Source organism: Peromyscus maniculatus, chromosome 10 (genome assembly GCF_049852395.1).
Source record: "Peromyscus maniculatus bairdii isolate BWxNUB_F1_BW_parent chromosome 10, HU_Pman_BW_mat_3.1, whole genome shotgun sequence".
Lineage (NCBI taxonomy): Eukaryota > Metazoa > Chordata > Mammalia > Rodentia > Cricetidae > Peromyscus > Peromyscus maniculatus.
The window spans coordinates 89660784-89687958 of record NC_134861.1 but is presented as its reverse complement, the minus strand read 5'-3'; the positions used below and the strand labels follow the sequence as shown (position 1 = coordinate 89687958).

Here is a 27175-nt window from a genome sequence, read left to right as displayed (position 1 = left end):
AGGGAAGTTGGGGTGAGAACCAAGGCAAAACCAACCATGGCAGAATGCTTCTTATGGGCTCACTCGCTGGCTCATGCTCAGCCAGCTTTCTTATACAACCCAGACCCACCTGTGTAGGGATGGTGCTGCTCACATTGGGCCAGGCCCTCCCACATCAATCACCAATCAAGACAATTCCTCATATACATGGCCACAGACTAATCTGATCAGGGCAATTTTTCAATTGAGGTTTCCCCTACTCAGGTAGGTTTAGGGTCATGTCAAGTTAACAATAAAAAGTAGCCAATATAGTAATTAAAATTTTTTTTCAAACACAATTTCTCCAGTTCCCTAGTGCAAAAGCTGGCATTCAGGGACTTTTAATACCGAATTGAATATTATATATAACAATCAAATTTTATACATCCAACAAAGCACCAAGGCATAAAACTAAATACAGCTTGGATAATTTCCATCCAATAAATATACCTGTATACATGGCCAAAACAAGCTCTGTCTAGGCATGATGCCACATGCCTGTCATTCTGGTATTCTAGATGCTGAGGCAAGGAGATCTGGAGTTCAAGTCTAGCCTCGGCTACATGAGGAAACACTGGAAACACTGCAGGAGGAAGGGGAAAGAGAGGTAGGTGAGGAGAAAAAAAGGGGAAGAAAGAGAGAGAGAGAGAGAGAGAGAGAGAGAGAGAGAGAGAGAGAGAGAGAGAGAGAGAGAGAGAGAGAGAGGTTATCACCAGCCCCTGAAGAATTGTGCAGCCACTGAAAACTCCCTGGTCCCCACCACCACCACCACCAAGGTGACCACTATTCTGACATCTCACATCACAGGTCAGTTGGTTTGTTTGGGCACAGGCTGGTGAGGTCTTCAGTTTTCCTGATAAGGAAGAGGAAATGAGGAAGGAAACTACAATGACCTCCCCATGGTTTCCCAACTCTCCTGCCTTCTAGCTCCAGTTCTCTTCCCTGCACAGCTGGCCCACATTTACCCCCACACTGATCCGCTTTCCTTCAGTGCCCTGAAAACCACGTTCTATCCTACCTGTGCATGTCCATCTAATACTAAAAGGCAGATGCAGTGATCAACCCAGATATGAGCTTCCAAAATAACAGTTTTGCAGTTTTTCCAACTTTATTGAACCTGCTACTAGCAACGAAACCAATTTTTGTGGGCATGACGGTGGCACAGCTGATATTCCAGGCAGCAAGTACCACTCCTGCTTGCTCAATGCACACTGCTTGTTGTGAAGGAATCATGCCGTAAAACTTCAAGTTCTCGACAATTTTCAATCACTGTCGCACCATTAAATATTATATTCACATCAGCTTAAATACAACATAACACTATTTGTTTGAGTCCCAATGAGAGAGTTCAAATATTGTGTAAAGGGGGGAGACTTTGGGGGAAAACAGCTGCAAGAGGAACAGAAAACAGAGGAATTCCAGTAGGCATTGGATATAACAAAGTTAGCAGTCCCTATAAGGAAATTGCACATTTATTTTCAAAGAAGAAAGCAAGAAGTAACACTGATGAGGTTTTTGTTGTGATTTTGTTTTTGTTTTGTTACCTTTCCCTTTTTTCCTCTTTGACTTGAGGAAAAAGAATGTGTCCCATGCTACTGTGTCCCATGCTACTTTACAAAGTTGTTACATGGCAGCTTCCACCACACTATGAGAACAAGTGTGTGCTCCAACAATCACTGTGGAAATACGTTGTTTAAATGTATATCAATTCTGATTCAGATCCCAATATTTTGGTCCACAGATAGAATTTATATTAGCCGTGGTATTTTTAGAGAGAAAATTGGTGGCTACTCTGCTAATACATTTCATTTCATTTACCTACAGATAACTAGCCTATAATGGCTGAAGACTCCTATCTGGGTACGGAAAACAATCTCATCCTTAAAAAGGCAGGAAAGCAAACACATTAGCAAGTGACTATAAAATTTAAAAAGTAAAAACAACTCCTGATTGAGGTCATGTCAAAACACTATTCCCACGACTCTCTGAATTATTCAGAAATATAATGAAATTTCAGAAAACATCCGATGCTGCAGGTACACGAAGATAATTTTGTTTTTATAACCAATTTCGAGCAGATAAATACTAGAATCCTTTCCAATTTCTCCCCTATGAAACTGAAGTGTCACCAAGATTTACAGCCCCCTCAGGTTCCCTTTTCACAGGGACATTCATTTACATAAACAGATAATCCTAGATAAAAATTTCCATTAGACAAAGGTGAAATGGATCAATTTTCTCTGCCAAGACAAATCTTAAATCTTGAACAGATAGGGTCATTATTACACCAGCCCTATTTCAGAAATAATGTATTTTTTAAAAATCAGCCGATAGCAGCCATTTCCAGCTTTCCAATTATCTTTAAGAAAAGCTTATTCTGTGGACAATAAAGCACATTACTGCACAATATGATACAGTCCATAAAGATCACAATGGTTTATGAAAGGTTACGGAAACCTCAGCACATTTAGGGGAATGTCATAACCTGCAAAGTCTTTCAAGACTTGGCTGAAGCTGAGGGTGTGTTGGGCAAACAGGGCTGAGTGAAGCACCTTGGACAAGGGAGAAGCAGGTGCCAGGATGGTCGCACTGTGAACCCTGGATTCCTACAGCTAGCATGGGAGAGGGAAATCAAATCAAAAGGACTAGCTTTCCAATTTTTGGAAGCAACCAAATTACCAAATCCGCACCAGCAGGAAGGCAACTCTATTTTCTTGGTACCCAGTGGCCTGCTTTCTTCTTTTCTCTTCCAGCAACTTTTCCATGCATGTTTGCAAAAATTAATAAAACTATAAGGAACTGAGAAAGGTCTCAGTGTTCCTTCACTCTTTGTAAAATGCTCCAGTCGTTCTAAATGACTAAGGACAAGGCACACATCCAATGATGCTATTTGGCAATTAAAGCAAAAGAAGCCAAAATTTATTGGACACATGACATAAAATATAAGAGCATGGAAACTGGAAGGCTACCCCACATTTTGTGCTGTAGTAACCAATCACTGCTTGAAATGGTTTCTGGAGCTAAAGCTTCATCATCAAGTTCAAAGAATAACAGTTCTACCTGCATCATTCTGAAAATGCACCAAGTTATAGTCAAAGTAAAGAAACACTCCACCAACCATCTGCATTATCCAGGGATGCCTGAGATACTCACTGACCCTTGGGAGTTACCAAGAGATGCTTAAGATACTCACCATCCATCCCACATTGTCCAGGGATGGAAAAAAGTCTGCATCTTCTAGGTTTAAAAGAGGGAGTAGTGCTAAAGGAGAATCCACCCATAAATCTTGGTTTTAAAACAAAATACATTTCAGTACAGTCTTCCAAGTCATGTAACCAAGAGCAGATTGCTTATCCTTGGCACAATCAGAGTCCAATCAGATACTTGAGAGGTATTTTAAATTTTTATGTACAGAAAATTTAGAGTTGCGTCAAATACCTTCATCTTACTCTCCTAATTGGATACATCACCTGGGAGAAGCCAGAGGTGGCAAGCAGAAGAGCAGTTACTCTGTTCCACATTTTCCAAGTGCAAGGTTCCTGAGTAGGGAGCCAGAATAGCACGAGAGGAAGATAAACACACATCAGACATTTGGATGATAGAGATTTAAAATTTTTTTTAAAAAAAAAGCATGATATTGCTTTTGTTTCCTCATGAGGTTCTGGAGTTACACACGTTGGACTGTGTAGAGGCAAATCTCATCTGTGCTGAACATCTTCACATTGCATTAGAGACAGGAGTAAAGGCTGGCATCTTCTCCAACAGCTGCCCGTCCTAAGGTCTTGTTATGCTGCTCTTCCTCCTTGGCTTCCTTTCTGCATATGCCCAGAAGATAAAGTCAAGAGAACATTTAAGACTGTGACCCTCATGTAAGTAAGCTGAAATTCACCTTTAGAGGGACTCATGGTATTGCTTAATGTACAGGTGAAAATAGGCTTTTCACCAATTTAAAATCAGTAAGTGAAGAATAACTCGTTGTAGGATATTTTGATCCCACTGACACGCCCCAGACCGCCCAATAAAGTTTTACCTTGAATGTCTCATCAGTGTCCACTTAACTGGCTACAATGGGAAAAAAACTTAATAAGGACAGAAAACAAGTCTTCAGTCATGTAATAAGATGGAAAAATGATTATTGTATGCTTTAAATTAACACCTAGACTTGGAAACTTTGATAAGTAACTGACAGTGAAAACGAGATGAGACAAGAGCAGGGAAAGGCGGAGGCAAACTCTGTTCTGAGTAACCAGGGAGAGAAATGTGCATAAAGAGGGGAGGCAGATGATTAAGGGGGGTTGGGGTAAGGCCAGAGAAAGGGCAGAAAGCTGCAAGGCCGTGGTTCTCAGCCTTCCTAATGCTGCTTCCTTTACTACAATACCTCACGTTGTGGTGACCCCCAACCACAAAGTTATTCTTGTTGCTACTTCATACATGAATCGTAATGTAAATATCTATGTTTTCTGATGACTTTAGGTGACCCCTGTGAAAGGGTCGTTTGATCTTCCCAAGAGGTTGTGACCCACAAATTGAGAACCACTTCTGTAAGGTATACAATGTGACTTTCAATTGTTTTAGAAAAATTCACAACAAACTCGCCAAATGTCTGATGCAAATGAATTCCATGCAGAAATCAGAGCAGGACAGAAAATTGAAGGGATACAGTGAGGCTACATACAAAAGGCTGTGAGCATACAGCTCATGAATCAACTGAAATCTTCCTGAGGTGGAGACCTCCAAGGGCAGTGAGGTCGGGACTCAGAGCAACCTTCCCTTGCTGTCAAGGTTAGTCAGCTATCAGGTGTCTACCCAGGACAGTCTTCTAATTTGCTTTTTGTTTTGCAAAGAAACTCTTTAAGTCAACAAGCAAACCAGGGCACTGCTTTACTAGCACACTTTCCTGAGTGAAGTACACCTTAAATGTCATCTTAACTTTTTATGTGCACGTAAATAGCTATTATTTCAGTTGCTGGGATATTAGTCATAACATCTAATGATGTGGAGATTGCCGCCTTGTAAAGCTCACAGCTGGGTAGCTACATGGCTCAAGGCAAAAGCTTATTTGAAAATCCATTGCTTTAGGAGGCAAATGTTTATTAAAACATATATCTATTAAAAATATATGATGCATCGTTGGGCATTCTCTGTGTTGCCGTGCCAAGCGATCTTTCCAGTGAGGCTTGTTGAGCTGATACCTGAAAACCTGGCAAGGTCCACAGGTTTGCAATATACCAGTCCATCAAAAAATAAATAAACCCCAATAAGCAGAAAGTGAGTCACAAAAGGTGCCCGCAGAGCAGTACATACACTTGTGTTTACAAAGGCTGGGGTGGGGGGATGAATGGCTGCTGCTGTCAAACATTTCCAGCCTTGCAGGGAAGTGACCGTTCAAAAGGAGTGACTGCCTGATCCCCTTGTAACAGAAGCTGGATGAATTAATAATAAAGATACAGTAGGTGTGGCTGACAGTTGTAAAATATGGCAGTGAAGATGGGAGAAAAAGAAAGACCAGCAACTGGAATCATGAGGACTTGAATGAGCATGTAGAAAGACTGTGACCCTCATGTGAGTAAGCTGAAACTCACCTTTAGAGGGACTCATGGTATGGCTTACTGTACAGGTGAAAATAGGCTTTTCACCAATGTAAAATCAATAAGTGAAGAATAACTCGTGGTAGGATATTTTGATCCCACGGACACTCCCCAGACCGCCCAATAAAGTTTTACCTTGAATCAGGGGGCCGGAGCCAGTGGCTGGCCGACCAAAATTGGCCATAGAGAAGCCAGCAATTTGGATAGAGAAGATACACAGGAAGGAAAGGGTGGGGACCCGAGCTTGAGCTTCCTCTTGGTTCTGGGATGAGGTGAAGGGACGTGTCTCTTGCCTTGTCTCTGGCCAAGAAGAGAGGTTAACTAGTTGCTACTCAGTCTCTCTGAGCTAGCAGGTTTTCACCCCAGGCTTCAACTTCTTAGGCTTATTGTTAAATAGAATGATAGAGACTTAATTTAAACCTACATATCGTGGCCGTGGCAGAGTGGGGGTTGCAGGACTATACGCCCCACCAGACCACCACCTGAGGGGCCAGTGCTGACTGAGGGGCTCTGGGGCGACAGACAATAATTACACTATCAGTAGATTCATATATATCCACTAGGCCAACAGAAAAACATCAATAACTTGTGGAGATAAATGAATTATAAAGAAAGACTCTCCTATCAACCCTTTCATCTAGTCCTACCATAAGAATTAATTAATGTACCCGGGTTTGGCAGTACACATCTGTAATCCCAGCATTCAGCTCCTGCACTCTAACTCAGCCTGACAGACAGACAGACAGACAAAAAAAAAAAATAGACTACTTAGCTTGGCATGTTAGTGTCCACTTGTAAACCTAGCTAATAACCTGAGGCAGGAGGATTGAGGGTTTGAGGCTATCCTAGATGTGATGGTTTGGGGATATTCCCCATAGGCTCATATATTTGAATACTTGGTCACTAGTCGGTGGAATTGTTTGGGAAGAATTAGGAGGACCTAATTGGAGGTGTGTCAGTGGTAGGCATTGAAGTTTCAAGAGCCCATGCCCTTCACAATGAGCCCTCTCTGCCACGTTCTTGTGGATCAGGATGTAAGCTCTCAGCTACTCCTCCAGCGCCATGCCTGCCTCTCTGCTGCCATGCTCCCTGCCATGAAGGTCATGGACTTGCCCTCTGAAACTGTAAATCCCGATACAAATAAATTGCCTTGGTCATGGTGTCTTTCACAGCAACAGAAAATAACTAAGACACCAGGAAACACAGTAAGACCTAGTCTCAACAAAAACAAAATATATTTTTTGGTTGTTCTAGACAGGGTTTCTCTGTGTAGCTCTGTCTGTCCCAGAACTCGCTTTGTAGACCAGGCTGGCCTTGAACTCACAGAGATCCTCCTGCCTTTGCCTCTCAAGTTCTGAGATTAAAGGTGTGTGCCACCACATCTGGGAAAAAAAACATGATTTTTTTTTTAATTGCTTAACCTATAGATTTTCAATAAGCTAAAATAAACTGTTGACAAAGATATATATTTGGTCTGGACCCAGAAGTTTCATAAACATATGTCATACTGAATCAAAATCTTTTAATTGTGTTTATTTTTCCTTCTGCCATCCAACTTCTTCCCACAATTATTTTAATGCTGTTTTAATCAGGCTAGGCAAAGAAAGGCGGGGATGCAAATGTTCAGAGAAACAGGGATGCCACCAAACACGTGGAAAAGTCTTTTCAGCATGGTTAAAACTCAAGATATAAAACAAGGCTTATCTATAACTTCTAATTATTTGTTCTCTGCTAAGATATAGAAGCAATAAAAGGTCCATGCTGCAGAGTACTGAGCAGCTCAACAAACAACTTTCTCCAGATGAATGACTGGAGTCTCTCTTCTTTTAAATTATTTCTTCATTTACTTTGTATGTGTGCATGCTTGAGTGCTGTGTGTGTGTGTGTGTGTGTGTGTGTGTGTGTGTGTGTGTGTGTGTGTGTGTGTGATGTATGTATGTGGGATGTGTACATTTACAGGTACAAGGGAGAGGCCATAGAAGGATGCCAGTTTTCCTACTTTATCATCATTTCCACCTTATTCCCTTGAGACAAGGGTTTCTCACTGGACCTGGAACTGGGCCAGTGGCCAGCAATCCTCATTGTCCCCTCAGTGCTGAGATGACAGGGATACAGGGTCATGTCCAGCTTTGTTTCTAAGGGTGCTAGGACTGGAACTCAAGACCCTGTGCTTGTTTAGCAAGCACTTTCTTTTTAAATTTATTAATTCATGTGTATCAGAGTTTTCCTGAATGTATTATGTGTACTGTGTGTGTGCATGTGTGTGCGCACATGTGTAGTGCATAATTTGGGAAATATACATAAAATAGTGTGTTTCTTTGGAGCTTTATCAAATGGCCTTGATGTTGTTGTCTCTCCTTCTCCCGCTGTATTGACCTCCCTCCCTGTCCCCGACTGGAGCCTCCTCCCCATTGTTCTGTCCCCCATTTCTTATCACCTATATCCTGCACTACTAAGTTCTTATAGAGGCTTTAGAAGGAAATTCCATTTCCTTACTTTTACTAGGTTCTCGAGGCTTCCCACTTCCCTAGTTCATGACTTCATCCTCCCTCTTCAAAGTCATCAGTGTGGCATCTTCAAATGTTTCTCTGTTTCGGTCATTTCCTTACTCCAAATCTCCAGCCTTCCTTGAACAAGGGCTCCTGTGAATAAGTATACTTTGCACTGGCAAATTCAGGGTGACTCCCATCTCAGCTCCCTCTGCCAAGTTTCTCTTGTTTCTCTGAACTGTTTCCAAGCATTAAACATGGGTGTCATGGGCAGGTTCATTTTTCAACCTACTTTTCAAAGGTATTCACTTTTCCCAAGGAAATGGGACATAATTATCTAAATTCTTCAGGAGAACGAATTCTGAAGTTCTGGTGACAGCCCACCTTATCAATGCTGATCCAGGATCTCTCCATGGAGTTGCAACTGAGTAATCAAACACTCTGGAAGCTAACTGCCCGGGTTCTCTAACTCAGCTGAGCACCCTACACGTTCCGTGAATCTGTATTTAAGGGAATCCTCTCATAGGTTCCAGTGGCAAAGAGCTCAGATCACAGCCTGCTTTTGAGAAGGACAAAAACCAAAACGCCCTTGTGAGTGTAAGTAGAGTACATTTTCGTGCATAGTTCAAGAGTCAAAGCTCTTGAACTCGTAGGGTGTTATCGCTCGCTGAGGTCTCCGGGGGTCTGTCTGACCACTGCTTTCTCAACAAGAAGCCTGAGCAGGAGGATTGAATCCGGTGCACTGGCCTCTCAGCCACAGGCATGTTACTTCATCCCCTAGCCTGCTATTGACCCTGGAAGAAAGGAGGACTCAGAAAGGCAGGGAATCAGAAAACAGTGAGGGGGAAGACAGGAAAAGACTAAGATGGTTTGGGCACCTAGCAGATGCTGCATTTACATAAGATGCTCTCTGGCTGGTGTATTGCGCCATTCTTAAAAATACCGGGCCCTAACTGGTATAGGGACAGTGACAAAATCTGAACAAAAGTTTAAAAAATAAAATAAAAACTGATAAATCCTCCTAGGTTTAGACAGTGGATATGGTCATCTCTTTGTTTAGGGATAAAGGTGAAGAGGAATGGAAACCATGTATAATTGAATCATTGATTAATAATATTAGTCCAAAACCTGGTACCAAATACAAACACATTCCCTTATAATTCTAACTAATATTTAGGAACACATTTACCACTCCACAGATGTCCCCAAATGTAAAAATAACCCTAGTGAAACTCATTAGGAACACTAAACACCACACGTGTGGCTCAATGAGAAACTGCTAAGGCTGCTAATAAATAGCCTGACTTCTGTTTTTTCTCTCATCTCTCTCTCTCTCACTTGTAAAGGTTACATGGAACTGAGTCAGGAGGCCTCGCCTTCCTGCAGTCTCTCTGCCTTTCCCTTTCTCCTGAATGTATCGGCCTCCTGGTTCCTGCATCTGCATCTCTCCTCGTCCACCGCCCTTGTTTATAGTGAATTATCCTATCTGTTCCGGTGTCCAACGGGTCAAGGATGTTCCCAGAACTGACTTGAGTGTTAAGTGAGAAGAAGGTCTGTATTTCAGCACAAATAAAATATCACCACAAAAGTCTGTTAGCTATCAGGCAACTTTAAGCTTGATCACTAACCTTTAAGCAATGGAAGCCATTAGATATATGGACATTTGCACTCATTTAGGACAATTTTTCATGTTGTGAGTTTAATGCTTTTTAGAATGTAATGCTTTTTATAGTGATAAAAAAAAAAAAAAGAGGAAACAGAAGCCCAATTGAGCAATGTCTGTGGTTAAAAAACAATGGGATGTTATAGTCAGACTTTCTTTGGACTGCTAGTTCCCAAATAAAGATATGGAGACTTTTTACTAATTATGGAAGCTTAGCCTTAGCTTAGGCTTGTTCCCAACTAGCTCTTAAAACTTAAATTAACCCCTTTATATTAATCTATCTTCTGCTATGTGGCTCGTTACCTCACCACAGTACTGTGCATACAATTTCTTCCATGTCTAGCTGGCAAATCCCCTGCCTCAGATTCTTCACCAGAGTTTCCATCTCTGCGTGGAAAATCTCTCTAACCTCTCCTGCCTAGCTATTTTTATTCAGCTCTTATTAAACCAATCAGAAGGTGCCTTAGGCAGGTGAGGTAAGGCAGAGACACACCTTCATACAATGTACAAAATGACTATCAACAGGATGTAAATGTGGATTTCCCACAATTCCCCAGCCTCTTTTGTTTGCTCTCTGCAGCCTTAAAAGCAGGACACACCCGCCACGTGTGCTTGGAAGATGGATTAAAAAGCCTACGCACACCCAGCAGCGCTTTCCCTTACACTACAAAACAGATTATAAAGGCTGCAGAAAAGAGCTTCACCCCTCCCGCAGCAACTGAAAACAAGAATGGAGTCACAAATTTGAGTGGAAACAAGGAAGGTAGGTGGGAGGACTCGAAGGGAAGAAAGAGAAGAGGGAAATGAGGTAATTATAATCTCAAAAATTTACAAAATAATTTAAAAACTGAACCCCCCCCCAAGAAGAATCACAAATTTTGATACTTGAAGGCATTTAGAGATGTGTTTCACAAATTCCCAAATTAAGCTTCTCTTCACCCTACCACTACACACACACACACACACACACACACACACACACACACACACACAGCTTCTTCCATTACTTTGTGATCCCAGTTGTTCTCATTTTCCTTGTAAGTCCGGCCACCTGTCAACTGACTCGGCACTTATTAACAGAACAGAATAATGCTCAGGCTTCAGATTCTGAAATCAGTGCTCCTCACTTCAAATTCTGTCTCTGCGTTTCTGAGCAGTCTTTTTGACCTTTCTTTTTCTGTTTCCTCACTTGAAAACACAAGTTCAGGGGCTGAAGAGATGGCTCAGCAGTTATGAGTACTTACCTGTCTTGCAGAGGATCTGGATTCAGATCCCAGCACCCACATGGCAGCCTCCAAGCGCCCGTCACTCCAATTCCAGGGGTTCCAATACCCTATTCTGACCTCTGCAAGCTCTTGCATGCACACAGCACAAACATATAAAATAATAAATAAGCAAATATTTTGAAAAGAAAGCAAAAGAGAAGAGTGACCTTCTAGGACTATTAAATTGAATGTATACGATAATATATGTAAAGCATCAGGGAAGCATCGGTATGTAATGGGTTCTGTATAAGTGTGTGTTAACGTGCAGTCTTCTCTGCTATCCAATTTTAATTACTTATGACCAACTATAGTATGCAAAGATTAAATAGAAAATTCCATAAATACACAGTTCCTAAAACTTTGAACATTATACCATTCTAAGTGGAGTGATGAAATCTAATGTCACCTGCCTGAAACACAAATTATTTCTTTGTCTAGCATAGCCACACGGCATATGCTACTGTCTGATTAGGCGTAAAATAGCCCTCTTGGTTATCAAATAGATCACTGAAGTATCATAGTGCCTGTATTCAAATAATTCTTAATTACATAAGGACCCCACAGCACGAGAGTTGTGATGCTGAGGAGGCATGAGGATATATATATATATATATATATATATATATATATATATATATATATATATATTACTGTGTGACCGTGCTACAGGGGACAAGAGGAAGAAGGCACAGTGGTCTGAAAACCAGGGCTCTCGGAGATGGGGAGAGAGAGATACCACAATCCCTCAGAGTGGACTCTGCTGAGATTGTCCAGTGAGAGGGCAGAGGCTAACAAACCCTGGTGAACCATGGAGAGAGGGGTAGATCCTGGGTATCAAGGCAGCAAAAGCTTGCTACAGAATACTAATGAGCAAAGAATTGCACAGAAAAAAAAAATCCAGGGGATCCATAATAATGCATCCTTCCTATATATTTAAAGAAGTACTGATAAGTAGGTGGGATGTAACTACCTAAAGATGGGAAATGTTACTCTGTGGTAACAACGTTCAGTGCTCACAACAGATACAGTAATACATGTTCGCCTAAGATTGGGAAACTTTAAGTAAATTTTTTTTAAAAAGTACATGAAAGGCTTGTGTGGAAAACAACCCTACAATGAGCACTGTGTACAACCCAGCAACTAACACCTCCTAATATAGTTCCAAAGGACCAGTGTGTCCATGCAACTTAACCCTAGAGTAACTGTCAAGAGCATGTGACAGTGATAGTGAATGTGAGTTGCCAGGTGCAACAACTCAAACACACATCTGGCATAAGTCCAAGTTTCTCAAGCATAGAAGGTAGGAGGAAAATATAACTTACAATGAGAAAATAGAACCTTAATCTTTTTTAAAAAAATGACACAGATTATGGGTAAAATTATTAGATATGGGCATTGTAAGAGTTAATGCAAGCATGATCCATATGTTTAAAATATTAAGTAGAGACATAATAAATATTAAAAGACACAAATAAAACATGTGGAGATAAAGCACAATGTGTGAGACAAAAAGCAATCCAGAGAGGACTAACAGCAAATCACACATAGAAGGAAACATACACTGGTGAGTTGAAAGTTATAGAAATTATTTTAAAGGGAAATTTGGAGATTTCTTTAAAATACAAATGAAGCACCAATGAGCGATGCCGCAGATAGAAACTGTCTAGTATATGTGATGTGGAATTCACAAACAAGAAGAGGCAGGAGACAGAGAGGGAAAGTTTGAAGACCCCATGGCAAAACTCTAAGTTTAGTAAAAGCAGAAATTCTATAGATCCAAGAAGAAAACAGATACCACAAATAGCCCTGTATGTACTTAAGAAATTGAATTGTAATCACCTCGGGCCCAGGTGATTTGATTAGAGAATTCAACCAAGCAATTAATAAAGAAATGTTGCTACCTCATGCCAGGCAAGATTGCCCGTTGGTACAATAGTCTCAAGACCTATGAAGATAACCAACTGCTTTCTCACTGGACCTCAGACCCACTCTGCAGATGAGAATCCAGGCCTGGCACTGTAAACCAATCAAAAGGCCAAGGATAACGTGGGCCACCAAGATGGCTCAGCCAGAAAGTGTGCTTGCAGTCAAACGTAACAGTCTGGGTTTGTAAAGTGGGCATATAAAGTATTTGATGAAATCTGACATCTATCCCTGCTAAATATGATTCGGCTTAGTAAGATTTCAAAAGAATTTTCTCAACCTGAAAAAAGTTGGTCAATGTACATGCAAAAGGCATATAGCATCTGTAGATAAATCAGAATGCGATGTTAATAGACTAAATTGTGTCTTCCACTCCCCAAATCCCGCATTTGGAGTTCAAGCCCCAGCGTCTCAGAATGCAACTATATTTGGAGTTAAAACCATTTAGAGGGAATTAGGGTAAAGAAAGGTCAGCTTGCTGGGGCCTGATCTAATGTAACTAACTGATGTTCTTGTAAAGAGAGAGCATGAAAACACAGACTTTGGGGCAACCATGAGAGGACATGGTGACAGGGTGGCCATCTGCACAATCAGGAGAAAAGCCTCATGAGGAAACGACACAGATGACGCCTTGACTTGAGCTCCTGCCTCCATGTGTTCGAGAAAATGAATTTCTTTTGATTAGTCTCCTCAGCCCAGGATATTTTGTTATAGCAGTCCTGGCAAACTAATACAGCCAGCTGTATTTTGGGGGTGCCACTTAAAATTAAAATAAATGTGTCTTACTCTATGGACATACACAGTATATTAGGTATATTAGCTGAATAGAAATAAAAATACATGATTCACCTGAAAAGGAACAGAGAAAGCATTTGACAAAACCCAATGCCTATTCATAAGTACAGAAATTGATAATTAACATCATCATTAATGAGAAAATAATAAATGCCTTACCTGAAACAGTGTCTGTGGACACAGAGGAGGATGCCTTCATGTTCTCTATTTCACCTGTGTTTAAAACAGAAAGAGAGAGAGAGAGAGAGAAAGAGAGAGAGAGAGAAAGGAAGGAAGGAAGGAAGGAAGGAAGGAAGGAAGGAAGGAAGGAAGGAAGGAAGGAAGGAAGGAAGGAAGAAAGAAAGAAAGAAAGAAAGAAAGAAAGAAAGAAAGAAAGAAAGAAAGAAAGAAAGAAAGAAAGAAAGAAAGAAAGAAAGAAAGAAAGAAAAACAGCTGAAAGACATCAACAGGAGCAAGAGAGAGAGCTCAGTGGTTCAGACCACAGACTGCTTTTGCAGAGAACCTGGGTCAGTTCCCAGCACCCATGCAGCACCCCCCACAACTGCCTATAACTCCTGCTCCATGGGATCTGATGCCCTCTTCTGTCCTCCACACGCACTCACGCATGTGGTGCCCAGATCTGCACGCAGACACAACACCCATACATAGTCAATGAAACACAAAACTAAAACAGACATCAATAGAGAGACGTGAAACTGTCTTCTCCACAAACAACCTGATTATCCACACATTCTAATACAGGATTATTTTCGGACTGTCCTACACATGAAAACCAACACAACTGAAAAAATGGCAGGATATGGAGGGCAGGATACAAACTCCGTACACAAAACTCAGCTATAGCTCTACACAGCGTTCAGAAACCATAGTTGAAATCAGTATCATGAATAATAGCACAAAACCCACAGACACCTGGGCCAAGTGCACTGCAAGCTATGTGAGCCCTCCACGGTGAAAAGTGCCAGACCCTTGGGATACAATTACAGCTCTGATTACGTGGTGAGGTAGAACAGGTAAATTCCCAACAGCTGTCAGCCATTCTCACCACGTCTATCTACGCACCCAGTACAAACCTCATCAAAACCCCAGCGCCTTGTCAGGGAGAAGCTGACAAACAGGTTCCAAAATGCATATGAAAATACAAAGGATCAAATCTGGGTATGAATACTCCACTATTCATCTACTGAGAGCTGCCTCTATGAAACAGTGAGGACCAAAAGAAATTGTTCCTATTGTGATAGTATTTTATTCAATTTTTTTAATTTAAAATTCATGAGTGCTACATAGAATTACTCTAGATTTATCACAATACTAACAATAATGGAATATTAATAAGTTATTTATTAAACAAAGTACATACTAACTAATATAGTATGCTGTATATTCACTATATGCAATATATAATATGAGGCAATCTGGGCACAATAGAGTACATAGACCCTGTGATCCATTCTGCAGTTTGTGTTAGTAATGTGACATATGATTGGACTGGGAGGACAGTTCAGCCTGTGAAATGTTTGCTCCACAAGCATAAAGACCTGAGGTTGATCCACAGAACACGAGTAAAGAATCTGGGTGGATGGTACACACTCATAACCCTAGTGCTGGAAGGCAGAGCTGGGGAGTCCTCAGGGCTCTCTGGCCTGCCAACCTAGTTTCATTGCCAAATTCCAGGACAAATGAGAGACCTTGCCTCAAAAACCAAGGTGTGTGGCTACAGAAGAATTATACTCAATGTTGTTCTCTGGCCTCCACAGGTACACATACACTGGTGTGTATATATACTCACATACACACGAACACACACACAGAGAGAGAGAGAGAGAGAGAGAGAGAGAGAGAGAGAGAGTGTCTTAGGGTTTCTATTGATGTGATAAAGACCATGACCAATAGCAACTTGGGGAGGAGAGGGTTTATTTGGCTTAATAGTTCCACATCACAGTTCAGCATCATCTCAGTCAGAGTTTCTATTGCTGTGAAGAGACACCATGACCACGACAACTCTATAAAGGAAAGCATTGAATTGGCTGGCTTACAGTTCAGAGGCTTAGAACACTGTCATCATGGTGGCATGTGGTGGCATGCAGGCAGACATGGTGCTGGAGAAGCTGAGAGTTCTACATCTTTGATCCATAGGCAACAGGAAGTGGTCTGAGACACTGGACATGGCTTGAGCATGAATGAGACCTCAAAGCCCATCTCCACAGTAACACACTTCCTCCAACAAAGCCACACTTCCTAATAATACATTTCCCTATGAGCTTATGGGGACCAGTTATATTCAAAGTATCACATTTCACTCCCATAAGTTTGTAACAGTCTCATAATGCAAAACAAATTTGTCCAACTTCAAAAGTCCCCATAGTCTATCACAGTCTCAACAATGTTTTAAAGTCCAAAGTTGAAAGTCTCTTCTGAGATTCATGCAGTCTTTTAATTGTAACCCCCTATAAAATCAAAATCAAAAAAACAGATCTCAGCCGGGCGGTGGTGGCGCACGCCTTTAATCCCAGCACTCGGGAGGCAGAGCCAGGCGGATCTCTGTGAGTTCGAGGCCAGCCTGGGCTACCAAGTGAGTTCCAGGAAAGGTGCAAAGCTACACAGAGAAACCCTGTTTCAAAAAACCAAAAAAAAAAAAAAAAAAAAAAAACAGATCTCATACTTCCAACATACAACAGCACATATATACATTACCATTCTAAAACATACGAAGGGAGCATATTGAGGAAACACTGGACCAAAGCAAGACCAAAAACAAGCCAAGGAGACTCTGCATCTCCAGGTCTGATGTTAAAATGCTCTTCATATTGTCAATTCTTTTCAGCTTTGTTGTCTACAACACACTTCTTTCTCTTGAGCAGATTCCATTCCCTGTTAGCAGCTCTCCTTGGCAGGTATCCAACAACTGTAGCATCTCCAACATGTTGGAGTCTCCAAGGCAGTCCAGGCTTAACTTTCACAGCTTCACATAATGGCCTCTCTAGCCCCCCATTCAAACACACCTGACACATGCCTGGCCTCAGTGGCCTTCCTTAGTTGCAGAGGGAGATTCCATAATGCCTGTCTTCTATCCTTGACTCTGAAGCCAGAACCATGTGGCCAAAGATGCCAAGTTCTGTTGCTTGCTGAGGCTGGAACATGGCCTCCTCATTCAATTACATCTTCGCCAGCTTTCTATTTTCAATGGTTTCCTTCACTACCTGAGCTTGGCTGTTCTGGATCTTGCTCTGTTAACCAGGCTGGCCTCAAACTCAGAGATCCACCAGCCTCTGCCTTCTGAGTGCTTGGATTAAAGGCCTGCACCACCACACATGGCTCTAAGCTTTTCTTTAATTCCTTTTCACAAATTAGAAACTTAGCTGGGTGGGATCTTGCCCTGAGGTCACCACTGCCTTTATTCCATTGCTTAATCTGTTTATCTCCTTGAATGCCTCATTCCACTTCCTGGTGCTCCTTTTCTCCTCAAACTGTACATTTTGTAATTTACCCTTCTCGGCTTGTTCCTTTTCATTACAAATCTTCATTAGAGTTAAGCACTAATAACCACATGACAGAGTCTATACTAGGCTGTTTTGAGATTTCCGCAGCCAATGGAATTGATCCAAAACTCTTCACTTTAGCTTTAGGCAGACTCTTCAGACAAGAGCAAAAGGCAGCCATTTTCTTCACCAAAATAACACGAGAACAATCTCTAGGCCACATATTAATATTCTTCTCCTCTGAAACCTCTTGTTGGTTTTGGGTCAAATCACTCTTAGCACCACTGTCTTCCATGCTCCTACTAGAATGGCTCCTTAAGCAGTGCTTAAAGCATCCCACTGCTTTCCTAGCCCAAACTCCCAGTCTATATTACTCCAAACAAAAACATGGTCCAGCCTATCATCACAATACCCTAGTCCCTGGTACCAATTTCTATCTTGATTAGAATTTCAATTGCTGTGAAGAGACATCATGACCATGGAAACTCTTAAAAAGGAAAACATTTATTTTCCTGGCTTACAGTTCAGAGGTTCAGTCCAAAATTATCATGATGGGACATGATAATATGTAGGCAGATGACATGGTGCTGGAGAAGGAGCTGAGAATTGTGCATATTTGATCCACAGGCAACAGGAAGTGGTCTGAGACACTGGGCATGACGAGCATATATGAGACCTCAAAGTCTACTTCCACACACTTCCTCCAACAAGCCCATACCTACACCAACAAATCCACACCTCCTAATAAGACCACTCTCTATGAGCTTATGGGGGCCAATTACATTCAAACTACCACAAGCATCAAAGGAAGTTGGGCAAGAACTCAAAGCAAGAACCTGGATACAGAAACTGAAGCAGAAGCCACCTACCCACCTTCAGTTTCCTATGATCAGAGAATATTCCAGGAGAATGCCACACACTCCTGAGTTGAGTCATGAGCTCTGTGGTAGTCATTTAAGACACTAAGTACAGCACACAGCTCTGTGGGCTTCATATGAAATGAAAAAGCTATGAGAAGTATCATAAACTCTGTTGGTGAAGTTGACTGGGTGCCATTGTGATCCACAATGACAGCTTGGGCTGAGCAACCAACAGGCTGAGGGGAAGCTGAGGCAGGTCCTCAGATCTGCCTCACATGCTAACAACTTCTATAAAAGAGACATCCAGTAAAAGTGTTTTCACCGAGCTTTGTTCCAATAGTTCTACATAGCAAACAATTGCTAAATCTCAGTGGTTCAAAACAAAGAAAAACGCCCATCTATTTCTCCCTCACCTGTTTGCAGGCCAGCAGTAAGTTAGAAGAGCTCAATTAGTCCCAGACGGGCACAGAGTCAAGCCGGTTTCTTATATCTCCAATTCTGAAACTCAAGCAAAAAGAGCTGTGGCTAACTCTGACGTGCTACAGTCATGGCAGATGGCAGGAATATAAGAGAGGCCAATGAAACCCGCCATGCCTCTTAAAGCCATAGTTCAGAGCTGGCACATTATCCTATAGATATATTTTTTTTAAAAAGCAGCAACTCAGAACTGTCATTTATTTTCTCTAAAAAGCTTCTGGTCCACTAGGATAACTTACTGTTCATTTCTTCTGGATAATCCTTACTTACTAGTATCTAGCATAACAGGTCTTTTTAGCAATTAGTTTGCTATTTGCAGCGTCATTCTGCATCCTTTGAGAAAGCCATCCTTCAGCCTTACCCTCTTTGTGCTGAAACTTGATGATGGAGTGCTTGAATCTTGCTTCATTAGTGGCACCCTTTGTTCCATTAACACTTACAGAGACTGGGGCCGTCTAGAGAGTCCAAGTACTGTTCATTCACGAACTGGAAGTGAAAGTTCCTATGCTCTGGATACCGAGAATAGCCTGCTTGTTCCTAAGCCTTCCTCTAAGCTCCATGTGTTTGCTTAGCTAACACCCTCAACTTTTTCCTCTTTTTCCCCCTTCTCTCTCTCTCTTTTAACTACTGCCAGCATTTCAAAGTCAAAATAGCTGTGGAGGGACAAGCTGTTCTGCCTCATGTCTCATCAACATTCCTTGTTCAGTGTATCAAAACAGAGGGAGCACACAGAATCCATGCAACAACTCCTCAAAATGTCCCCTGTTGGGAATTCTCTTCCTAGGAAAGCATCAAAAGAAAGATGGGGATCCTGCTCATACACAGAGTCACAGCTGGAAAAGTACTGATTTAAACTTCCACTCATTCCTTGAAAAGACCTTCTGCAGGGTAATACACTGAAGCCAAGATTAAAACTTGCAAAGGCGTTTTCTTTCCAACAGATCGATTTAAAATCATCAGGAGACATTCACTGGGGAGAAAGTCAGTGGACTAACACTCTAACTCAAATTTCCTCAGTCTGTTGGAGAGAATTTTAATTTCAAACATTAACTCCTGTGACAGTCCTGTGCCAAGTAGACAAGATAGGCCTGTAGACAGAAAAGTGAGAGGAAGGGTCGATATGATGGCCAAAATGACTTCATTTCAGAGCAGTGATCAGGGAACCAACTTTGCTTTTTGAGATGGGGGGGTGGGAAACATCACTAAAAGAAGAGTTCATTTCTTTGTCTACACAACTGGACACATACAAAAGTCTTTCTCTTACTCATTTTCTTATAACTAAATAGATATCTATCCCAATAAAACAGTTTCTATTTTTAGAGTCAAAACAACACTACATCTACCATTGGAGTGCATGGCAGAATTAGATTAATGTCTGAATGGACATTGAACAATGATCCTTGACTACTGTCATAACATTCAGGGGAGAAGCTAGAGCGACAATCAGCGAGAACATTTGCTAGAGAGAGAAGTCACTTTTGAGCAGACTCTGGCAATAAGCTGCTGCTTTTCCATTAAACACCAAGACCATCTAAACCATCATTCAGCATCCGCCACTGTCCCTAGCCCCTCAAAGCCCAAGTCTTTTCTCCAGCATTCTTTTCAAAGGGCCACCAGAGACAGCTGGGCAGAGACACCTCAGAAAAGAGCCATCCACCCTCCACTCTGGCGAAGCATGAAGAACGATATTTAAAAGTTTTATAACCAGAGTAGTACAGCACAGAAGAAAATATTTTAAGCCTAAAGGAGAGCGTATGTCATCCTTAAAAAACAGAAAGGTCAGTTTGGAGCAGATCATGTGAGTCACTCTGGACTTACCAGAAGGAGTGTTTCTGTGGTTTGCTGTCTCAGTCATTATGAGAAGAATTTCTCAGGGACCAGTCAGACGCTTTAGAGGGGAAAGGCTGACAGCTTGAGTTGCATTTGCTCCACCTTCCTGGAATCCACACAGTAGAGAGAACCAGCTCCCACTAGGTGCCCTCTGACCATGGCATAAATTCCGGTATCCTACCGTTCCAGCCCCTCGGCCATCAACGTCCCCTCTCTTTGAAACTGAACTGCTATAGAAAAAGGGAGAGCAAGATAATGGAGAGTTGGTTTTCCAGTTCTCAACTACCTGAGATAATCATTTAGCAAAAGAAAGGGTCTGTTTCAGCTGTTCTCGGGATATGGTTGGTTGGTCTCAGTGATCTGGGCCTGTGGGGCAAACCATGAAAAGAGCTGATAGCAAAATGAAAGTGTTTGCTTCGTGGCCAGGAAGTCAAAGAGAAGGATGAGACCCAAGCTGTACCATCTCCCTCCAAGGCACGACCCCCAGTGACCTGAAGGTCTCTCACTTGGCTCACCTCCTAAAGGTTTCACTACTTCCCAGCAGCACCACTCCAGAAAGCCCCTACCACACGGTCTCTCAAGGACTCGGAGTCTCCAAGCTCAGGCAGAGGCAAAGTCACAGGCTTTCAGGACTGGAGTGGGCACTTGGAGGCCTCACTTCTCCACTCATTCTACTAATGGAAACTTGATCATGTCCAAACGCACGGCAGTCTGGGAACTGTGGCTTGTAGTCACTGTGTTGGTGGGTCTCTTTAATCAGCAGCTTCCCTTTTACTCTAATGAAGGGCACATGGAGGAAAAGATACAGCTTTTATATATTTTTTATATTGTTGGACGTAGCAGTTCAACAAGAGAACTTCCAAAGAATGACATTAAAAAGATTTTTCTATCAGTGCCCGGGGAATCTAAATATGAAAAACTCCTTCTATTCACAATATGGCCCTAAATCATAAAGGAAAGGCTTGGGAGCATCATTTTAACAATAAGCAAGTGTGAGCTTCTAACACATAATAAGAAAACTGACAGCCCAACAAAGTAAAGTTGCCTACAAGGACAGCTGGTAAGAGAGACAAGACATTCTCAGACCAAGATTTCTTAACTTGATGCGGTTTAGCTAAAATATATATTTGTCTAAATCATTTCAGTTAATCAGCAGTTTGGGCACCAAAGTGGGGGGTCCCCCCCTCCACCATACACACAATAGAGGTGATTTGGCTTCCTAGCCAACCCAGAAGTCACAAACAAGCACTAATGTTCTGTTTAAAATTTTTATGTTAAGAGTTTATCAAAGTTGGAAGAATTTTCAAATATCTTTCCCTGGAAGTGTCAGGGTGATTTTTGGTGTAACAGTCAGTGACTCGATATTTTCCTTTTCTCATTAACACTAAAAAAAAAAAAAAGGATTATGACAAGAGAAAGGAAGGTGGAAGAGGCATCTTTCCATCTCCTCGTTTCTACACTCCAGGTCCAGGTTTCTCATGGAGACAATACCGACATTTTGAGCCATTAATTCTTTTTGCAGGGGCTCGTGCAAAATCCAGATGGCAACTGGGCCATGTTCCCTCCAAAGTCTCCAAAGGAGGAAGTGCTCTTGTCCCCTTTGGCTTCCGACAGTCCCCAGTGGTTCTTCATGTCCCCTCCTTGTAGGAACGTGTCTCCAGTCTCCGCCTCCGTCCCCACGTGACTTTCTCTCTGCATTTGCGCCCAAATTCCCCCTTTCTTGTTAGGGCTTGACCTAACTCAGCCTGATCTCATCTGAATTGGACTACATCTAGAAAGACCTCATTTTCAAATGGGTCATGTTCACTGGTTCTCCGTGGACATGAATTGAGGTGAAGGACACATTATTTAACCCAGTTCAGGCTGGGTTAATAGAAGTTAGGTAAACTTTAGAAAAACACAGTCATGTCTCTTGCCTGCCTGTCTAAATTGTGTGCCAATCATAAGCCAACAAGGAGTGTTAATATAGCACCAATGGCTTTGAAATTTTATATTCTAGACCTCTAAAAATAAGCTTTTTCTCAGCTCTGATTCTGAAGAAGATTGTGGCCATTTGAGTTACATTATAATATAATATTAGCCAAAAGAAATAGGCATCTGTCCTTTTCACAGGTAAATCCCCAAATAATCCCATATTTATAATAATTCCCATGTTCTCCGGTTGTTATCTGTAACATTTAAATAATCACATAAAATGAGAATACAGTAAGTCAAATGTAATGTGAAAAATTCTGATGGAAAAGGCATGAGGCATTCAACCTGCCTTGCTCATCTATTCTTCTGTTTTCAAAATGGAGTGTGATGGCAAGAAAAATAAAACCAAAGGAGACTGAGTTGCCACTCAAAAATCAGGTAGACTACTTAGTTTTGATCAGAGAGGACTAACTAGGTCCCTTAATCAGGTAGACTAGTTAGTGTTGATCAGAGAGGACTAACTAGGTCCCTTAATAAGATAAACTGGTTAGTGTTAAACAGAAAGGACTAACTAGGTTCCTGAATCAGGTAAACTAGGTAGTGTTAAGCAGAGAGGACTAACTAGGCTTTCTTGGGTCAGTGGTGAGACTGGGGTTGTGACATTGGCCTGATCCCTCTTGCCATACTTACCACCTCCCCCATTGTCTTTGTTTATTCAGCACCCAAAAAAGAAATTCTGTGCCTTAAGGCTTACATGAAAATCATATCACTTGCCAACCCCCAGATATGATTATGATAATATTTAGGAAAAATGTACCTTTGAAAGCAGAGTTACATAAAATATCTCAATCATATTCACTATGCATTTCATGTTAATCCATCAATCTGGTAGATTGTCTAAACTGTGACAAATTGAATCAGTTTTTAATACATCCAAAGATAACATCTAGATCAGTTACCATAGTCTAGTTACTTGATTAGTCCAATGTGTCCTTAGTACACTAAAATATTTTCTAAGAAGCAACTTAAGATAGGCTCCTGTTCATAAGGAGCCCAATCTCATGATTTATTCATCTATCTACCTATCTGGCAAGCCAACCAGGCAACAATACACATTAACTACCAGTTTATAACTAGATCTCAAGCTAAACAATTAGGGCTATCAAAAAGAAATTCGACCTGTCTTCAAGAAATTTGTAATATTTGTAATGTTGAATAATGCTTTTATGTAACCACCATCTGGATAATAGGCACATATTCCCCACATCCCGAGTATATGCTTACTGACAAACTGTAAGAAAGGATGATCAGACAAATACACTGGGTGAGCATAACACATATTATAACCTGCTTAGATAGCCAAACACATAAGAAAAATGAGTAGAAAAACAGAAGCTAAAAGGAATAGCATGAAAAATAGCTGAGTTCAAATAAAGGAACTCTTAAATCAGCACCTTCAGAGACAGTGCCCAGATGCTCCCAATGCAAAGTCTACTGATCTCATCAGAGGAGTTTGTGCTCTCAGTGAGGATCTTCAAGTTCTCATCCTTGCAGACCCTAGATATGCATCCCCTGCATCTGTATAAACACCTCTCTGTAACAGTGCAGCCTACAATGTCAGCACCTCCAGATGTGGCATTAATATATCAGCTAGCCCCATTAAATTATCTAGATTACAAACCTTGGGGACAGAAAAGGTTTTGCTTTGGGAAAAATGCAAAATCTCCTTGGTTTTAACTTAGTGCGAAGAACTAAAGGCAACTTCAGGAACTGGCTGAAGCTCAAGTAGAAGAAGCCATCCCCACAAGTTCTTTGTTGCTGCCATTAACAACATCACAACGGAACGCCAAATTCTGCCACACTATTGGCAACTCCCTTCATATTGCTAAAAGGAATGATCTTATCATTGACAGATGCTAAGAGTCAGTGCTTTGAATCACACCATGTGCTACAAATTAAAATGGCTAAAATCACAATGATGCTAATCTGGAAAGAACAGGAGAAAAACAATTGCTAGGAGCTACAGGATCAACATTTCGATGTATCCCACACACATCAGTTAAAAAAAAAGTGCATAAAGTTAGGTAACATAGTAACTCAGGAGCCTGTTGACCAATCTAAGACCATTTGGCATAAAGCTACAAGTGAAAAATTGTATCCATAGTATGTTATCATCTCTATTACAGCAATAGATGTGCTTTCACATAGTAAAATACTAAAAAGTACAGTTTATATATGAGAGAGGGTTGGAACTGTGGGAACTTTTGCCTTCATAAACATCAATATTCTGATTAGAAGCCTGAGGCAGGAGGATCACCCCGAGTTTAAAGCTGGCCTGGGTTGCATGGTGAAACCTGTGTGAAGGAGAAAGAGGAGGAGGAAAAGGATGGGGGAGGAAGAAAGAAGACAAATTTTTAAAAGAAAATAAAAATAAATAAATGCTTCTAAGTTTGAATTTCTGTAAAGATGATATACTATTCTTATAGGGAAACATCTATAACTAGCAAACAGCAAACGTATTGAAAGAAACCCTATTATAGTGTACCAGAAAATACTAAACTAACCATCAGAAAACTTGGGTTCAAAAAAATAAAGAAATGAGTGGTACTACCAGGAAGCAGGCTGCCACTAATAACTGCAGTGGGGTTAGTACTGGCTACTGTGACCGCAACAAGGCTCAATTAACTGATTGCAAAGAGGCTTTAAATCTGGATGCCGCCTGAAAAAATGCCTGTCTCACATTCTACATGCCAACATTGCCCTCTAGCCATCATATGCTGCATTACAGCCTGCTGAGAGGGTTCCGTTAACTCCTTTCACTTTTTCAGTGGCTCTAGCCACAGGACAGCTCCCACAGATCTAAGTGGACCAGACTTCTATTCTTGCATCTTCCTCTGAGTAGCTGCTGCATGCAGGACAAATCCCATAAATCTATTTGTAGGAACATTCTAGACACATATGCGGAAGCAAGGCTATGTTTTCTTGATGGACAGGAAGTAACATAGGCTGATTCATGGGCAGTTTCTTGACTTTAATTTTGCTTGGTTTTATCACATGGCAGGGGCCATATCGAGAGCTGGGGATAGAGATATGAATGAAATGTGGCCCCACCCCTTAGTGGGCTCAGAACCTCACAGTCCAGTCTGGAAACAGAAGTAGAGGATGCACATTTGCATTCGTGGGTTCGTTCACGTGTACAGACAAAGAACCTATAAGGATTGCCCCCAAGGAGCTCACTATTCCTTGCCCTACCCTTTTGAACAGCAAGAGGGGTGAAAGATGGGTTTCTTTATCCTTCTATAGTCTACGCTCATGCACTGGGCATTTACTAACGCCTATCATGGGGCTTCCTGTTAGGTCTTCAAACAAGATGAAAATGAGCCCCACCGTGACAGGAGCCAAGAGCAGAGCAGCGCTCCGTGCTGTGACTGGCTATAGTCACTTCCTTCTGGGGGTTGGGGGTAAGTCCACTCAACAGTGGGCTTTTAAGATCAGATCACTCTTTGATAGGTGAGAAATGGCAGGAAAGAGGGATGACCAGAAGAGACTAGACCAATAGGAAAAGGAGAAATGGCATTCAGTGTGTTCGACCATCTCACCCTCAGTCCAGGGAAATTAGAGAGTTTAGGATCCCATGAAGCTAATAGTGGGGTGCTTTATTAAACACATCAAACTCGGGAGGTTCTCTGTTATCTTAGGCAATAAAGTCCTTGGGGATGAATTTTAGTTGAAAATAAAGAATAAAGAATATGGGGCTGGAGTGATGGTTCAGCAGTTTAAGGGCATTTCTCTTTCAGAGAGTCCAGATTCAATCCTCAGCACCCAGGAGGCAGCTCACTATCACTGTGATTCCAGTCCCGGGAGATCCCGGGACCTCTCCTGGTTCTAAGGTCACTGCACACACTTGTTAGAGACATACACAGGGGCGAAACACCCGTGCATACAGAATAACAGAATAATACTAATGAAAAGAAAATAAAGCTTATGGCAGAAGCTGCAGGCTTCCCCAATGAAAAGAGGAAGCAGAGCAGGCTTTTGAATCAGTGCTCCAAAGACTGCTAACCCATGGGTGTGCTGTGTCCTGTTGCTCACAGGCTTCATTTTCTTCAAACTTCTGGTTCTGTAGTTGCGAAGAAAGGTAGGATCAAGATTTTGTTTGGGTTTTCTTAACAATGACCCTGATGATTGATTGACAAGCTAATGATTACCAGGCCACCCTCTAAAGGCACCACCTGGACACTGCAGCTGTTGAACAGGTACAAATGTCAGGTCCTTGAGATGGGAACCCTATGTCTAAAATGGGTACTGGAAAGCATGCTCTCTCTCTCTGGGCATGGCATTCTGACTGCCTAGAGTCCTGTAAGAACTAAACATGACTCCTATACTCATCCATGGACACTGTAATGCGAGCCCAGAAGAGTGCTTCGTAACGCTGAGCAGCACTAGCAAAGTGGTGAGTTCTAGGCCCTTTGCCCCCTCTGCTTCCTGCTTCCATCCTATACTTGCAGGGTCCTGAAGGCCAGTACTTCCAGGACCAGCTCTGGCTTCAGGCCAGAAAGAAAAACTAACAAGATACCCAGGTAGAAATGAGGCCTATGAAATGAGCCACCCACCAAAATCCAGCCATATTTTATCAGATGTCATCTCACTTTACAGGCTCACCTGAAATCCCAAGAAAGGAGAAGAAGTCAAAAGTGAAGCAGAGGAGTAGATTGGCATGAAGCACAGGAGGGACAAACCTCCCATCTGTCTTCTAAACCTCAGCTTCCAAAGCAACCCTTCCTTTCAATTCCCCGAGGAAAATGGAATCGAAATTTAGACTTTATACATAAAGTGAATCATGAGCTCCTGCCCATGAATAATAGAAATTAAAT

General features: G+C 41.7%; 1 long non-coding RNA gene across 1 annotated transcript; it reads right to left on the bottom strand.

Moving 5' to 3' along the window:
• Nucleotides 1-3645: 3645 nt before the first annotated feature.
• Nucleotides 3646-27095, bottom strand: LOC121832626 (uncharacterized). Its single transcript, XR_013042674.1, has 4 exons — nt 26964-27095; nt 13901-13954; nt 11003-11112; nt 3646-3833 (listed from the first exon to the last, which is right to left on the bottom strand). It is a non-coding gene; the product is annotated as an uncharacterized LOC121832626 (long non-coding RNA).
• Between the last annotated feature and the right edge of the window lie 80 nt (nt 27096-27175).